Consider the following 18,321-nt stretch of genomic DNA (forward strand, 5'->3'; position numbering starts at 1 on the left):
AGAGTTTACAATCCCCAAAAGTTACAAACACTTTTAGGAATTATATCTCTCTACATTTATGCATTTCAATTTTAGATGTATATTTTTTCCTTAAATCAAAACTTGAGTTTTTACTTTTCCCTTTATCTCTTGTAAACTAAAAACCTAAAGCAAACAAATTACATCAAAATGAAAATTTTAGAGTTTATGTAAGCAAAAAACTTAGAACAACAACAAATGTAAGAAATGAAAATTTATTCAGACACCACAAATGAACACAAAAGTTTTGATATCCAAGTGTTAGAAATTCAACTAGTTCAACCCTGATAGATTGGAATTTTATAAAAAAGACATTTGTAGTTGGTCCTGCACATGTTTTAAGTGTGGATATGCATGCTTAAAACATGATAAAGATACAGATGACCTACGGATCCAAACTTCATTAAATTCTCAAGTTTGGGTGCGGTGGGATATTTTCCAGAGCCGAACATGCCATTATTTTGCCTGTTTACAAAAAAGTTGACCTAACAATCATAGATGATTGTAAAGTTATTTATTTTTCCATCATGTGTAACTGGCTATATTTTGGTAGGAAATGACTTTTGGAAGTCAACACTCACTTAAAAATTCCACCGCCTCCCCCTTTGTTTCCTCTCGATTGCAAACCTGATATATAAAAACTAGAATGAGTTTACAATCCCTAAAAGTTACAGACACTTTTGGAATTATCTCTCTCTACATTTGTGCATTTCCATTTTAGATGTATACTTTTACCTTAAAATTAAAACTTGAATTTTCACTTTTCCCACTATCTCTTGTAAACAAATAAGATATGGCAAACAGATCACAACAATATGAAAATTTTAGAGTTTATGTATACAAAACATTTAGAACAACAAGCAATGTACGCAAATAAAATTTATTCACACACCACAAATGATCACAAAAGTTTTGATATCAAAGTTTGGGAAATTGCAATAGTTCAACCCTGATAGCATGGAATTTTATAAGAAAGAGATTTCTAGGTTATCCTGCACATTTTTTAGATGTGGATAAGCATGCTTGAAACATGTTAAAGATGAAGATGACCTACGGATCCAAAATACATTAAATTCTAGAGTTAAGGTGCGGTAGGATGTTTACACGGGCCAAACAAGCCATTATTTTACCCATTTACAACGAAGATGACCTAACAATCATATATGATTTTAAAGTGATTTATCTGTCAATCATGCATGAAGGGAAATTTTTTTTGTAAGAAATGACTTATGGATTGGGTGTCAACACAGCTAAAAATTCCACCGCCTCCCCTTTTGTTTCCCGACAATTGAAAAACCAGATATTTAAAAACTAGAAAGAGTTTATTATCCCTAAAAGTTTCAAACACTTTTTTGAATTATATCTCTCTAAATTTGTGCATTTCCATTTTAGATGTATACTTTTTCCTTAAATCAAAACTTGAGTTTTCACTTTTTCCTTTATATCTTGTAAACTAAAAAGCTAAAGCAAACATATTACAACAAAATAAATATTTTAGAGTTTATGTATGCAAAAAATTTAGAACAACAACAAATGTAAGCAAAGAAAATATGTTCAGACACCAGAAATGAACACAAAAGTTTTGATATCCAAGTTTGGGAAATTCAAATAGTTCAACCCTGATAGCTTGGAATTTTACAAAAAAGAGATTTATAGTTGGTCCTACACATGTTTTAAGTGTGGATATGTATGCTTAAAACATGTTAAAGATGCAGATGACCTACGGATCCAAACCTCATTAAATTCTCAAGTTTGGGTGCGGTGGGATATTTTCCCGAGCCAAACAAGCCATTATTTAGCCTATTTACAAAAACGTTTACCTTACAATCATACATGAGTGTAAAGTTATTTATCATTCCATCATGTTTAACTAGTAATATTTTGGTAAGAAATGACATTTGGAAGTCAACACTAACATAAAAATTCCACCGCCCCCCCTTTGTTTCCTCTCGATTGCAAAACCTGATATATAAAAACTAGAATGAGTTTACAATCCATAAAAGTTACAGACACTTTTGGAATTATCTCTCTCTAAATTTTTGCATTTCCATTTTAGATGTATACTTTTACCTTAAAATCAAAACTTGAATTTTCACTTTTCCCATTATCTCTCGTAAAAAAATAAGATATGGCAAACAGATCACAACAATATGAAAATTTTAGGGTTTATGTATGCAAAAAATTTAGAACAACAATCAATGTAAGCAAATAAAATTTATTCACACACCACAAATGAACACAAAATTTTTGCTATCGGAGTTTGGGAAATTGCACTAGTTCAACCCTAATAGCATGGAATTTTATAAGAAAGAGATTTCTAGTTGATCCTGCACATGTTTTAAATGTGGATAAACATGTTTGAAACATGTTCAAGATGAAGATGACCTACGGATCCAAACCACATTAAATTCTCAAGTATGGGTGCGGTAGGATATTTACCCGGGCCAAACAAGCCATTATTTTGCCTATTTTCAAAAAAATTGATCCAACAAACATGAATGATTGTAAAGTGATTTATCGGTCAATCATGCTTAACGGGATATATTTTTTTAAGAAATGACTTACGGATTGGGAGTCCATACTCAGATAAAAATTCTGCCGCCTCCCCCTTTGTTTCCCGACGATTGTAAAACCTGATATATAACTACTAGAAAGAGATCACAATCCCTAAAAGTTACAAAAACTTTTTGGAATTTTCACTCTCTACATTTTTGCATTTCCATTTTAGATGTATACATTTTCCTTAAACCAAAACTTGAGTTTTCACATTTCCCCTTTTCTCTCGTAAACTAAAAAGATAAGGCAAACAGATCACAACAAAATGAAATTTTTAGAGTTTATGTATGCAAAAAATTTAGAACAAGAACAAATGTAAGGTAAGAAAATTTATTTACACACCACAAATGAACACAAAAGTTTTCATATCGAAGTGTGGGAAATTCCACTAGTTCAATTCTGATAGCTTGGAATTTTATAAGAAAGAGATTTCTAGTTGATCCTTCACATATTTTAAATGTGGATATGCAAGCATGAAACATGTTAAAGATCCAGTTGACCTAGGGATCCAAACCTCATTAAATTTTGAAGTTTAGGTGCGGTGGGATATTTACCCGAGCCAAACAAACCATTATTTTACCCATTTACAAAAAAGCTGACCTAACAATCATAGATGATTGTAAAGTCATTTATCAGTCAATCATGCGTAAAGGGCTATATTTTTATAAGAACTGACTTAGGGATTGGGAGTCAACACTCAGCTAAAAATTCTCCCGAATCCCCCTATGTTTCTCGACGATTGCAAAACCAAATATTTAAAAACAAGAAAGAGTTTGCAATCCCTAAAAGTTACAGACACTTTTTGGAATTATCTCTCTCAACATTCTTGCATTTCAATTTTAGATGTATTCTTTTTCCTTAAATGAAAACTTCGGTTTTCATTTTTCCCTTTATCTCTTGGAATCTAAAAAGATAAGGCAAACATATCACAACAAAATGAAAATTTTAGAGTTTATGTATGCAAAAAATTTAGAACAACAACAAATGTAAGCAAAGAAAATTTATTCAGAATCCAGAAATGAACACAAAAGTTTTGATATCCAAGTTTAGGAAATTCAAGTAGTTCAACCCTGAAAACTTGGAATTTTAAAAAGAAGAGATTTCTAGTTGGTCTTGCACATGTTTTAAGTGTGGATATGCTTTCTTGAAACATGTTAAAGATGCAGATGACCTACGGATCCAAACCTCATTAAATTCTCAAGTTTAGGTGTCGTGGGATATTTCCCCGAGCCGAACAAGCAATTATTTTGCCCATTTACAAGAAAACTGTCCTAACAATCATAGATGATTGTAAAGTGATTTATCGGTCAATCATGCGTAACAGGCTATATTTTTGTAAGAAATGACTTATGGATTGGGATCCAATACTCAGCTAAAAATTCCCCCTCCTCCCTCTTTGTTTCCCCTCGATTGCAAAACCTGATATATAAAAACAAGAAAGAGTTTACTATCCCTAAAAGTTACAGGCACTTTTTGGAATTTTCTCTCTCTACTTTTGTGCATTTCCATTTTGGATATATACTTTTTCCTTAAATCAAAACTTGAGTTTTCACTTTTCCCTTAATCTCTCGTAAACAAAAAAGAAAAGGCAAATAGATCACAACAAAATGAAAATTTTAGAGTTTATGTTTGCAAAAAATTTTGAACAACCACAAATGTAAGCAAAGAAAATTTATTCACACACAACAAATGAACACCAAAGTTTTGATATCCAAGTTTGGGAAATTCCACTAGTCCAACCCTGATAGCTTGGAATTTTAAAAGAAAGAAATTTCTAGTTGATCCTACACATGTTTTAATTGTGGATATGCATGTTTGAAACATGTTAAAGATGCAGATGACCTATGGATCCAAACCTCTTTAAATTCTAAAATTTGGGGGCGGTGGGATATTTAACCTGGCCAAAGAAGCCATTATTTTGCGCATTTACAAAAAAAGCTGACCTAACAATCATAGACGATTGTAAAGTGATTTATCACTCAATCATTCATAATGGGCTATATTTTTGAAAGAAATGACTTATGGATTGAGAGTCAGCACTCAGCTAAAAATTTCCCCGCCTCTCCATTTGTTTCCCTGTGATTGCAAACCTTACATATAAAAACTTGAAAGAGTTTACAATCCCTAAATGTTACAGACACTTTTTACAATTACCTCTCTCTACAATTGTGCCTTTCCATTTTAGATGTATACTTTTTCCTTAAATCAAAAATTGAGTTTTCACTTTTCCCTTTATCTCTTGTAAACAAAAAAAATAAGGCAAACAGATCACAACAAAATGAAAATTTTAGAGTTTATGTATGCAAAAAATTCATAAAAACAACAAATTTAAGCAAAGAAAATTTATTCACACACCACAAATGAACACAAATGTATTGATATCCATGTTTGGAAAATTCCACTTGTTCAACCCTGATAGCTTGGAATTTTACAAAAAAGAGATTTGTAGTTGGTCCTGCACATGTTTTAAGTGTGGATATGCATGCTTAAAACATGTCAAAGATGCAGAGGACCTACGGATCCAAACCTCATTAAATTCTCAAGTTTAGGTGCGGTGGGATATTTACCCGAGCCAAACAATCCATTATTTTACCCATTTACAAAAAAAACTGACCAAACAATCACAGATGATTGTAAATTGATTTATCGGTGAATCATGCGTAATGGCCTATATTTTTGTAAAAAATTACTTATGGATTGGGAGTCAACACTCTACTAAAAATTCCCCCACCTCCCCCTTTGTTTCCTGACGATTGCAAAACCTAATATACAAAAACTAGAAAGAGTTAACAATCCCTAAAAGTTACAGACACTTTTTCGAATTATCTCTCTCTACATTTGTGCATTTCAATTTTAGATGTATACTTTTTCCTTAAATCAAAACTTGAGTTTTCACTTTTCCCTTTATCTCTTGTAAACTAAAAAGATAAGGCAAACATATCACAAAATATGAAAATTTTAGAGTTTTTTATGCATAAAATTTAGAACAACAACAAATGTAAGCAAAGAAAATTTATCCAGACACCACAAATGAACACAAAATTTTTTATATCTAAGTTTGGGAAATTCAACTAGTTCAACCCTGATAGCTTGGAATTTTATAAAAAAGAGATTTATAGGTTGTCTTGCACATGTTTTAAGTGTGGATATGCATACTTGAAACATATTAAGGATGCAGATGACCTACAGATCCATACCTCATTAAATTCTCAAGTTTTGGTGTGGTGGGATATTTACCCGAGTCGAAGAAGCCATTATTTTGCCCATTTACAAAAAAGCTGACCTACAAACATAGATGATTGTAAAGTGATTTATCGGTCAATCATGCGTTACGGGCTTTATTTTTGTAAGAAATGACTTATGGATTGGGAGTCAACACTCAACTAAAAATTCCACCAGCTCCCCATTTGTTTCCCCACAATTGCAAAACCTGTTATATAAAAACTAGAAAGAGTTTACAATCCATAAAAGTTATAGACACTTTTTGGAATTATCGTTCTCTACATTTGTGAATTTCCATTTTATATGTATACTTTTTCCTTAAATCAAAACATGAGATTTCACTTTTCCCTTTATCTCTTATAAACAAAAAAGATAAGGCAAACAGATCATAACAAAATGAAAATTTTAGAGTTTATGCATGCAAAAAATTTAAAACAACAACAAAAGTTGGCAAAGAAAATTTATTCACACACCACAAATGGACACAAACGTTTGATATCCTAGTTTCGTAAATTCCACTAGTTGAACCCTAATTGCTTGGAATTTTATAAGAAAGATATTTCTAGCTGATCCTGCACATGTTTTAAATAGGGATATGCAAGCTTGAAACATGTTAAAGATGGGGATCACCTACGTATCCAATTCTCATTAAAATTTCAAGTTTGGGTGCGGTGATAAATACCTGAGCCAAACAAGCCATTATTTTGTCCTTTTACTGAAAAGATAACCTAACAATCATAGATGATTGTAAAGTGATTTATCGATCAATCTTCAGTAAAGGGATATACTTTTGAAAGAAATGACATATGGAATGGGGGTTAACACTCAGCTAAAAATTCCCTCGCCTCCCCCTTTGTTTCCCAACGATTGCAAAACCTGATATATAAAAACTAGAAATAGTTTAGAATCCCTAAAAGTTACAGTCACTTTTTGGAATTATCTCTTTCTACATTTGGGCATTTCCATTTTATATGTATACTTTTTCCTTAAAGAAAAACTTGAGTTTTCACTTTTCCCTTTACTTCTGGTAAATTAAAAAGATAAGGCAAACATATCACAACAAAATGAAAATTTTAGTGTGTATGTAAGCAAAAAATTTAAAACAATAAAAAATGTAAGCGAAAAAAATTAATTCACACCCCACAAATGAACACAAAAGTTTTGATAACCAAGTTTGAGAAATTCAACTAGTTCAACCCAGATAGCTTGAAATTTTAAAAAAAAGAGATTGCTAGTTGGTCTTGCACATGTTTTAAGTGTGGATATGCATGCTTGAAACATGTTAAAGATGCAGATGACCTACGGACCCAAACTTTATTAAATTCTCAAGTTTTGATGCGGCGGGATTAATACCTGAGCCAAACAAGCCATTATTTTGCCCATTTACAAAAAGGCTAACCTAACAATCATAGATGTTTGTAAAGTGATTTATCAGTCAATCGTGCATAATGGTCTATTTCTTTTAAGAAATGACTTATGGATAGGGAGTCAACACTCAGCTAAAGATTCCCCCACCTCACCCTTTATTTCTCGACGATTGTAAAATCTTATATATAAAAGCCAGAAAGAGTTTACAAACCCTAAAAGTTACAGACACTTTTTGGAATTATCTCTCTTTACTTTTGTGCATTTCCATTTTAGATGTATACTTTTGACTTAAATCAAAACTTGAATTTTCACTTTTCCCTTTATTTCTCGAAAAAAAAAGATAAGGCAAACAAATTTCAACAAAATGAAAATTTTAGAGTATGTATACAAAAAATTTAAAACAACAACAAATGTATGCAAAGAAAATTTATTCTCACACCATAAATGAAAACAAAAAGTTTTGATATCCAAATAATGGAAATTCCACTAGTTCAACCCTAATAGCTTGGAATTTTAAAAGAAAGAGATTTCTAGTTGATCTTGCACATGTTTTAAGTGTGGATATGCATGCTTAAAACATGTTAAAGATGCAGATGACCTATGGATCCAAACCTCATTAAATTCTCATGTTTGGGTGCGGTGGGATATTTACCTGAGCAGAACAACCCATTATTTTGCCCATTTACAAAAAAGCTGACCTAATAATCATTGATGATTGTAAAGTGATTTATCGGTCAATAATGCCTTACGAGGTATATTTTTTTACGAAATGACTTATGGATTGGGAGTCAACACTCAGAAAAAATTCCCCCGCCTCCCCCTTTGTTTCTCGACGAGTACAAAACCTGATATATAAAAACTAGAAAGAGTTTACAATCCCTAAGAGTTAGAGAAACATTTTGGAATTTTCTCCCACTACTTCTATGCATTTCCTTTTTAGATATATTCTTTTTCCTTAAATAGAAATTTGAGTTTTAAGTTTTCCCTTTATCTCTCGTAAACAAAAAAGATAAGGCAAACCTATCACAACAAAAAGAAAATTTTAGAGTTAAGTATGCAAAAAATTTAGAACCACTACAAATCTAAGCAAAGAAAATTAATTAACACACCACAAATGAACAAAAAAGTTTTGATCTCCAAGATTGGGAAATTCCCCTAGTTCAACCCTGATAGCTTGGAATTTTATAAGAAAGAGATTTCTTGTTCATCCTGCACATGTTTTAAATGTGGATATATATGCTTGAAACATGTTAAAGATACAGATGACCTACGGATCCAAAACTCATTAAATTCTCAAGTTTGGGTGCGGTGGGATATTTACCCGAGCCAAACAAACCATTATTTTGCCCATTTACAAACACGTTGACCTAACAATCATAGAAGATTGTAAAGTGATTTATCTGTCAATCATGCGTATCAGGCTATATTCTTGCAATAAATGACTTATGGATTGAGAGTCAACACTCAGCTAAAAATTTCCCCGCATCCCCCTTTGTTTCCTGATGATTGCAAAATCACATATATAAAAACTAGAAAGTGTTTACAATCCCTAAAAATTACAGTCACTTTTTGGAATTATCTCTCTCTTCATTTGTGTATTTCCATTTTAGACGTATACTTTTTACTTAAATAAAAAATTGAATTTTCATTTTTCCTTTCATCTCTCGTAAACAAAAAAGATAAGGCAAACATATCACAACAAAATGAAAATTTTAGAGTTTATGTATGCAAAAAATTTAGAACAACAACAAATGTATGCAAAGAAAATTTATTCTCACACCACAAATGAACACAAAAAGTTTTGATATCCAAGTTTGGGAAATTCCACTAGTTCAACCTAGATAGCTTGGAATTTTATAAGAAAAAGATTTGTAGTTGATCTTGCACATGTTTTAAATGTGGATTTGCATGCATGAGATATCTTAAAGTTGCAGATGACCTATGGATCCAAACCTCTTTAAATTCTCAAGTTTGGGTGCGGTGGGATATTTACCCGAGAAAAACAACCCATTATTTTGCCCATTTACAAAAAAGCAAACCTAAGAATCATAGATGATTGTAAAGTGATTTATCGGTCAATCATGTGTAACGGGCTATATTTTTGGAAAAATTGACTTATGGATTGGGAGTCAACACTCAGCTAAAAATTCCTCCGCCTCCCTCTTTGTTTCCCATCGATTAAAAAATCTTGTATATAAAACTTAGAAAGAGTTTACAATCCCTAAAAGTTACAGACATTTTGGGAATTGTGTCTCTCTACATTTGTGCATTTCCCTTTTAGATGTATACTTTTTCCTTAAAACACACTTTTCCCATTATCTCTAGTAAACAAAAAAGATAAGGCAAACAAATCACAACATTATGAAAATTTTAGAGTTTATGTATGCAAAAAATTTAGAACCGCTACAAATCTAAGCAAAGAAAATTAATTCACACACCACAAATGAACAAAAAAGTTTTGATCTCCAAGATTGGGAAATTTCCCTAGTTCAACCCTGATAGCTTGGAATTTTATAAGAAAGAGATTTCTTGTTCATCCTACACATGTTTTAAATGTGGATATGCATGCTTGAAACATGTTAAAGATACAGATGACCTACGGATCCAAAACTCATTAAATTCTCAAGTTTGGGTGTGGTGGGATATTTACCCGAGCCAAACAAACCATTATTTTGCCCATTTACAAAAACGTTGACCTAACAATCATAGAAGATTGTAAAGTGATTTATCTGTCAATCATGCGTAACAGGCTATATTTTTGCAAGAAATGACTTATGGATTGTGAGTGAACACTCAGCTAAAAATTTCCCCGCATCCCCCTTTGTTTCCTAACGATTGCAAAACCTCATATATAAAAACTAGAAAGACTTTACAATCCCTAAAACATACAGTCACTATTTGGAATTATCTCTCTCTTCCTTTGTGTATTTCCATTTTTGATGTATACTTTTTACTTAAATAAAAAATTGAATTTTCACTTTTCCTTTAAACTCTCGTAAACAAAAAAGAAAAGGCAAACATATCAGAACAAAATGAAAATTTTAAAGTTTATGTATGCAAAAAATTTAGAACAACAACAAATGTATGCAAAGAAAATTTATTCACACACCACAAATGAACTCAAAAGTTTTGATATCCAAGTTTGGGTCATTCCACTTGTTCAACTCTGATAGCACTGAATTTTATAAGAAAGAGATTTCTAGTTGATCCTGCACATTTTTTAAATGTGGATATTCATGCTTGAAACATGTTAAAGATACAGATGATCGATAGATCCAAACCTCATTAAATTCACAAGTTTGGGTGCAGAGGGATATTTACCCCTGCCAAACAAGCTATTATTTTGCCCATTTACAAACAAGCTAACCTAACAAACATAGATGATCGTACAGTGACTTTTCTGTAAATCATGCGTAATGGGCTATATTTTGGTAAGAAATGACTGATGGATTGGGAGTCAACACTCAGCAAAAAATTCCCCCACCTCCAACTTTGTTTCCCCACAATTGCAAAAATTTATATTTAAAAACTGGAATGAGTTTAAATCCCTACAAGTTACAGTCACTTTTTGGAATTATCTCCCTCTACATTTATGCATTTCCATTTTAGATGTATATTTTTCTTTAAATCAAAACTTGAGTACTTTTCCCTTTATCTCTCGTAAAAAAAAAGATAAGGAAAATAGATCACAACAAAATGAAAATTTTAGAATTTATGTATGCAAAAAATTTAGAACAACAACAAATGTTTGCAAAGAAAATTTATTCACACACAAAAAATGAACATAAAAGTTTTGATATCCAAGTTTGGGAAATTCCACTAGTTCAACACTAATAGCTAAGAATTTTATAAGAAAGAGATTTCTTGTTGATCCTGCACTTGTTTTAAAAGTGGATATGCATGCTTGAAACATATTAAAGATGCAAATGACCTACGGATCCAAACCTCAATAAGTTCTCAAGTTTGGGTGCAGTGGGATATTTACCCGAGACAAACAAGCCATTATTTTGCCCATTTACAAAAAAGTTGATCCAACAATCATGGATGATTGTAAAGTGATTTATCGGTCAATCATGCGTAATGGGCTATATTTTTGAATGAAATGACTTATGGATTAAGAGTCAACACTCAGCTAAAAACTCCCCCGCTTTCCCCTTTGTTTCCCGACGATTGCAAAACCTGATATATAAAAACTTGAAAGACTTTACTGTCCCTAAAAGATACAGACACTTTTTTGAATTTTCACTCTCTACCTTAGTGAGTTTCCATTTTAGATGTATACTTTTTCCTTAAATCAACACTTGAGTTTTCACTATTCCCCTTATATCTCGTTAACAAAAAAAGATAAGGCAAACAGATCACAACAAAATGAAAATTTCATAGTTTTGTTTGCAAAAAATTTAGAACAACAAAAAATGTAAGAAAAGAAAATTTATTTATACACCACAAATGATCACAAAAGTTTTGATATCCATGTTTGGGAAATTCCACTAGTTCAACCCTGATAGCTTGGAATTTTATAAGAAAGAGATTTCTAGTTGATCCTGCACATGTTTTAAATGTGGATATGGATGCTTGAAACTTTTTAATGATGCAAATGACCTACGGATCCAAACCTCATTAAATTCTCAAGTTTGGGTGCGGTGGGATATTTACCTGAGCCAAACAAGCCATTATTTTGCCCATTTACAAAAAATCTGATCCAACAATCATGGATAATTATAAAGTGATTTATCGATCAATCATGCGTAACGGGCTATATTTTTGCTAGAAATGACTTATGGATTGGGGGTCAACACTCAGCAACAAATTCCCCCGAGTCCCCCTTTGTTTCCCGACGATTGTAAAACCTGATATATAAAAACTTGAAAGAGATCACAATCCCTCAAAGTTACTGACACTTTTTGGAATTATCACTCTCAATATTGGTGCATTTCCATTTTAGATGTATACTTTTTCCATAAATCAAAATATGAGTTTTCACTTTTCCACTTATCTCTCGTAAACAAAAGGGATAAGGTAAACATATCACAACAAAATGAAAATTTTAGAGTTTATGTAAGCAAAAAATTTAGAACGACCAGAAGTGTAAGCTAAGAAAATTTATTCCCACACCACAAATGAACACAAAAGTTTTGATATCTAAGTTTGGGAAATTCCACTAGTTCAACCCTGAGAGCTTTGAATTTTATAAGAAAGAGATTTCTTGTTGATCTTGCACATATTTTAAATGTGGATATGCATGCTTGAAACATGTTAAAGATGCATATAACCTATGAATGCAAACCTCAATAAATTCTCAAGTTTAGATGCGATGGGATATTTACCTAAGCCAAACAAGCCTTTATTTTACCCATTTACAAAGAAGCTGACCTAACAATCATATATGGTTTTAAAGTGATTTATCGGTCAATCATGCATAAAGGGAAATATTTTTTGTAAGAAATGACTTATGGATTGGGAGTTAATACTCAGCTAAAAATTCCTCTGCCTCCCCTTTTGTTTCCCGACGAGTGCAAAACCTAATATTTAAAAACTAGAAAGAGTTTACAATCCCTAAAAGTTACAAACACTTTTTGGAATTATATCTCTCTACATTTATGCATTACAATTTTAGATGTATATTTTTTCCTTAATTCAAAACTTGAGTTTTCACTTTTCCCTTTATCTCTTGTAAACTAAAAAGCTAAAGCAAACAAATTACATCAAAATGAAAATTTTAGAGTTTATGTATGCAAAAAATTTAGAACAACAACAAATGTAAGCAAAGAAAATTTATTCTCACACCACAAATGAACACAAAAGTTTTGATATCCAAGTTTGGGAAATTCAACTAGTTCAACCCTGATAGATTGCAATTTTATAAAAAAGACATTTGTAGTTGGTCCTACACATGTTTTAAGTGTGGATATGCATGCTTAAAACATGATAAAGATGCAGATGACCTACGGATCCAAACTTCATTAAATTCTCAAGTTTGGGTGCGGTGGGATATTTTCCAGAGCCGAACATGCCATTATTTTGCCCGTTTAAAAAATAGTTGACCTAACAATCATAGATGATTGTAAAGTTATTTATCGTTCCATCATGTGTAACTGGCTATATTTTGGTAATAAATGACTTTTGGAAGTCAACACTCACTTAAAAATTCCACCGCCTCCCCCTTTGTTTCCTCTCGATTGCAAACCTGATATATAAAAACTAGAATGAGTTTACAATCCCTAAAAGTTATAGACACTTTTGGAATTATCTCTCTCTACATTTGTGCATTTCCATTTTAGATGTATACTTTTACCTTAAAATCAAAACTTGAATTCTCACTATTCCCACTATCTCTTGTAAACAAATAAGATATGGCAAACAGATCACAACAATATGAAAATTTTAGAGTTTATGTATGCAAAACATTTAGAACAACAAGCAATGTACGCAAATAAAATTTATTCACACACCACAAATGAACACAAAAGTTTTGATATCGAAGTTTGGGAAATTGCACTAGTTCAACTCTGATAGCATGGAATTTTATAAGAAAGAGATTTCTAGTTGATCCTGCACATTTTTTAGATGTGGATAAGCATGCTTGAAACATGTTAAAGATGAAGATGACCTACGCATCCAAAATACATTAAATTCTAGAGTTTGGGTGCGGTGGGATGTTTACTCGGGCCAAACAAGCCATTATTTTACCCATTTACAAAGAAGATGACCTAACAATCATATATGATTTTAAAGTGATTTATCTGTCAATTATGCATAAAGGGCAATATTTTTTGTAAGAAATGACTTATGAATTGGGAGTCAACACTCAGCTGAAAATTCCCCGCCTCCCCTTTTGTTTCTCGACAATTGCAAAACCAGATATTTAAAAACTAGAAAGAGTTTACTATCCCTAAAAGTTTCAAATACTTTTTTGAATTATATCTCTCTAAATTTGTGCATTTCCATTTTAGATGTATACTTTTTCCTTAAATCAAAACTTGAGTTTTCACTTTTTCCTTTATATCTTGTAAACTAAAAAGCTAAAGCAAACATATTACAACAAAATGAAAATTTTAGAGTTTATGTATGCAAAAAATTTAGAACAAAAACAAATGTAAGCAAAGAAAATATGTTTAGACACCACAAATGAACACAAAAGTTTTGATATCCAAGTTTGGGAAATTCAACTAGTTCAACCCTGATAGCTTGGAATTTTACAAAAAAGAGATTTGTAGTTGGTCCTACACATGTTTTAAGTGTGGATATGCATGCTTAAAACATGTCAAAGATGCAGATGACCTACAGATCCAAACCTCATTAAATTCTCAAGTTTTAGTGTGGTGGGATATTTTCCCGAGCCAAACAAGCCATTATTTAGCCTATTTACAAAAAAATTTACCTAACAATAATAGATGAGTGTAAAGTTATTTATCATTCCATCATGTGTAACTAGCAATATTTTGGTAAGAAATGACTTTTGGAAGTCAACACTCGCTTAAAAATTCAACCGCCCCCCCTTTGTTTCCTCTCATTTGCAAAACCTGATATATAAAAACTAGAATGAGTTTACAATCCATAAAAGTTACAGACACTTTTGGAATTATCTCTCTCTAAATTTTTGCATTTCCATTTAAGATGTATACTTTTACCTTAAAATTAATACTTGAATTTTCACTTTTCCCATTATCTCTCGTAAACAAATAAGATATGGCAAACAAATCACAACAATATGAAAATTTTAGAGTTTATGTATGCAAAAAATTTAGAAAAACAATCAATATAAGCAAATAAAATTTATTCACACACCACAAATGAACACAAAATTTTTGCTATCGAAGTTTGGGAAATTGCCCTAGTTCAACCCTGATAGCATGGAATTTTATAACAAAGAGATTTCTAGTTCATCATGCACATGTTTTAAATGTAGATAAGCATGCTTGAAACATGTTCAAGATGAAGATGACCTACGGATCCAAACCACATTAAATTCTCAAGTATGGGAGCGGTAGGATATTTACCCGGGCCAAACAAGCCATTATTTTGCCTATTTTCAAAAAAATTGATCCAAGAACCATGGGTGATTGTAAAGTGATTTTTCGGTCAATCATGCTTAACGGGCTATATTTTTTTAAGAAATGACTTATGGATTGGGAGTCCATACTCAGCTAAAAATTCTGCCGCCTCCCCCTTTGTTTCGCGATGATTGTAAAACTTGATATATAACTACTAGAAAGAGATCACAATCCCTAAAAGTTACAAAAACTTTTTGGAATTATCACTCTCTACATTTTTGCATTTCCATTTTAGATGTATACTTTTTCCTTAAACCAAAACTTGAGTTTTCACTTTTCCCCTTTTCTCTCGTAAACTAAAAAGATAAGGCAAACAGATCACAACAAAATGAAATTTTTAGAGTTTATGTATGCCAAAAATTTAGAACAAGAACAAATGTAAGGTAAGAAAATTTATTTACACACCACAAATGAACACAAAAGTTTTCATATCCAAGTTCGGGAAATTCCACTAGTTCAATTCCGATAGCTTGGAATTTTATACGAAAGAGATTTCTAGTTGATTCTTCAAATATTTTAAATGATGATATGCATGCATGAAACATGTTAAAGATGCAGTTGACCTACGGATCCAAACCTCATTAAATTCTAAAGTTTAGGTGCGGTGGGATATTTACCCGAGCCAAACAAGCCATTATTTTACCCATTTACAAAAAAGATGACCTAACAATCATAGATGATTGTAAAGTCATTTATCAGTCAATCATGCGTAAAGGGCTATATTTTTATAAGAAATGACTTATGGATTGGGAGTCAACACTCAGCTAAAAATCCCCCCGAATCCCCCTCTGTTTCCCTACGATTGCAAAACCAGATATTTAAAAACTAGAAAGAGTTTACAATCCCTAAAAGTTACAGACACTTTTTGGAATTATCTCTCTCAACATTTGTGTATTTCCATTTTAGATGTATTCTTTTTCCTTAAATGAAAACTTGGGTTTTCATTTTTCTCTTTATCTCTTGAAATCTAAAAAGATAAGGCAAACATATCACAACAAAATGAAAATTTTAGAGTTTATCTATGCAGAAAATTTAGAACAACAACCAATGTAAGCAAAGAAAATTTATTCAGAATCCAGAAATGAACACAAAAGTTTTGATATCCAAGTTTAGGAAATTCAAGTAGTTCAACCCTGAAAACTTGGAATTTTAAAAAGAAGAGATTTCTAGTTGGTCCTGCACATGTTTTAAGTGTGGATATGCTTGCTTGAAACATGTTAAAGATGCAGATGACCTACGGATCCAAACCTCATTAAATTCTCATGTTTAGGTGCCGTGGGATATTTCCCGGAGCCAAACAAGCAATTATTTTGCCCATTTACAAGAATACTGACCTAACAATCGTAGATGATTGTAAAGTCATTTATCGGTTAATCATGCGTAACGGGCTATATTTTTGTAAGAAATGACTTATGGATTGAGAGCCAATACTCAGCTAAAAATTGCCCCTCCTCCCCCTTTGTTTCCCCTCGATTGCAAAACTTGATATATAAAAACAAGAAAGAGTTTACTATCCGTAAAAGTTACAGGCACTTTTGGAATTTTCTCTCTCCACATTTGTGCATTTCTATTTTGGATATATACTTTTTCCTTAAATCAAAACTTGAGTTTTCACTTTTCCCATAGTCTCTCGTAAACAAAAAAGAAAAGGCAAATAGATGACAACAAAATGAAAATTTTAGAGTTTGTGTTTGCAAAAAATTTTGAACAACCACAAATGTAAGCGAAGAAAATTTATTCACACACGACAAATGAACACCAAAGTTTTGATATCCAAGTTTGGGAAATTCCACTAGTTCAACCCTGATAGCTTGGAATTTTAAAAGAAAGAAATTTCTAGTTGCTCCTGCACATGTTTTAATTGTGGATATGCATGCTTGAAACATGTTAAAGATGCAGATGACCTATGGATCCAAACCTCATTAAATTCTCAAATTTGGGGGCGGTGGGATATTTACCCCAGTCAAAGAAGCCATTATTTTGCCCATTTACAAAAAAGTTGACCTAACAATCATAGACGATTGTAAAGTGATTTATCAGTCATTCATGCGTAATGGGCTATATTTTTGAAAGAAATGACTTATGGATTGGGAGTCAACACTCAGCTAAAAATTTCCACACCTCTCCATTTGTTTCCCTATGATTGCAAACCTTACATATAAAAACTTGAAAGAGTTTACAATCCCTAAATGTTGGAGACACTTTTTACAATTACCTCTCTCTACAATTGTGCCTTTCCATTTTAGATGTATACTTTTTCCTTAAATCAAAACTTGAGTTTTCACTTTTCCCTTTATCTCTTGTAAACAAAAAAAAATAAGGCAAACAGATCACAACAAAATAAAAATTTTAGAGTTTATGTATGCAAAAAATTCATAACAACAACAAATGTAAGCAAAGAAAATTTATTCACACACCATAAATGAACACAAATGTTTTAATATCCAAGTTTGGAAAATTCCACTTGTTCAACCCTGATAGCTTGGAATTTTATAAGAAATAGATTTTTAGTTGATACTGCACATGTTTTAAAGGTGGATATGCATGCTTGAAACAAGTTAAAGATACAGATGACCTACGGTTCCAAACCTCATCAAATTCTAAAGTTTGGGTACGTTGAGATATTTAACCGAGCCAAACAAGCCATTATTTTGCCCATCTAAAAAAAAACTGACCTAACAATCATAGACGATTGTAAAGTGATTTATCGGTCAATCATGCGTAAAGGGCTATATTTTTGTAAGAATGATTGTTGGATTTTGAGACAACACTGCTAAAAATTCCCCGTCTTCCCCTTTGTTTCTCGACGATTGCAATACTTGATATATAAAAACTAGAAAGAGTTTACAATCCCTAAAATTTACAGAAAATTTTTGGAATTATTACTCTCTACATTTGTGCATTTCCATTTCAGATGTTTACTTTTTCCTTAAATAAAAACTTGAGTTTTCACTTTTCCCCTTATCTCTCGTAAACAAAAAAGATAATGCAAAAATATCAAAATAAAAAGAAAATTTTAGAGTTTATGTACGCAAAAAATTTTGAACAACAAGAAATGTCAGCCAAGAAAATTTATTCACACACCAGAAATTAACACAAAACT

The sequence above is a fragment of the Aristolochia californica genome, unplaced genomic scaffold (assembly GCF_029961685.1).
Source record: "Aristolochia californica isolate CCGP_79_NKW_82.1479 unplaced genomic scaffold, dmAriCali1.0.hap1 SCAF_7, whole genome shotgun sequence".
NCBI lineage: Eukaryota > Viridiplantae > Streptophyta > Magnoliopsida > Piperales > Aristolochiaceae > Aristolochia > Aristolochia californica.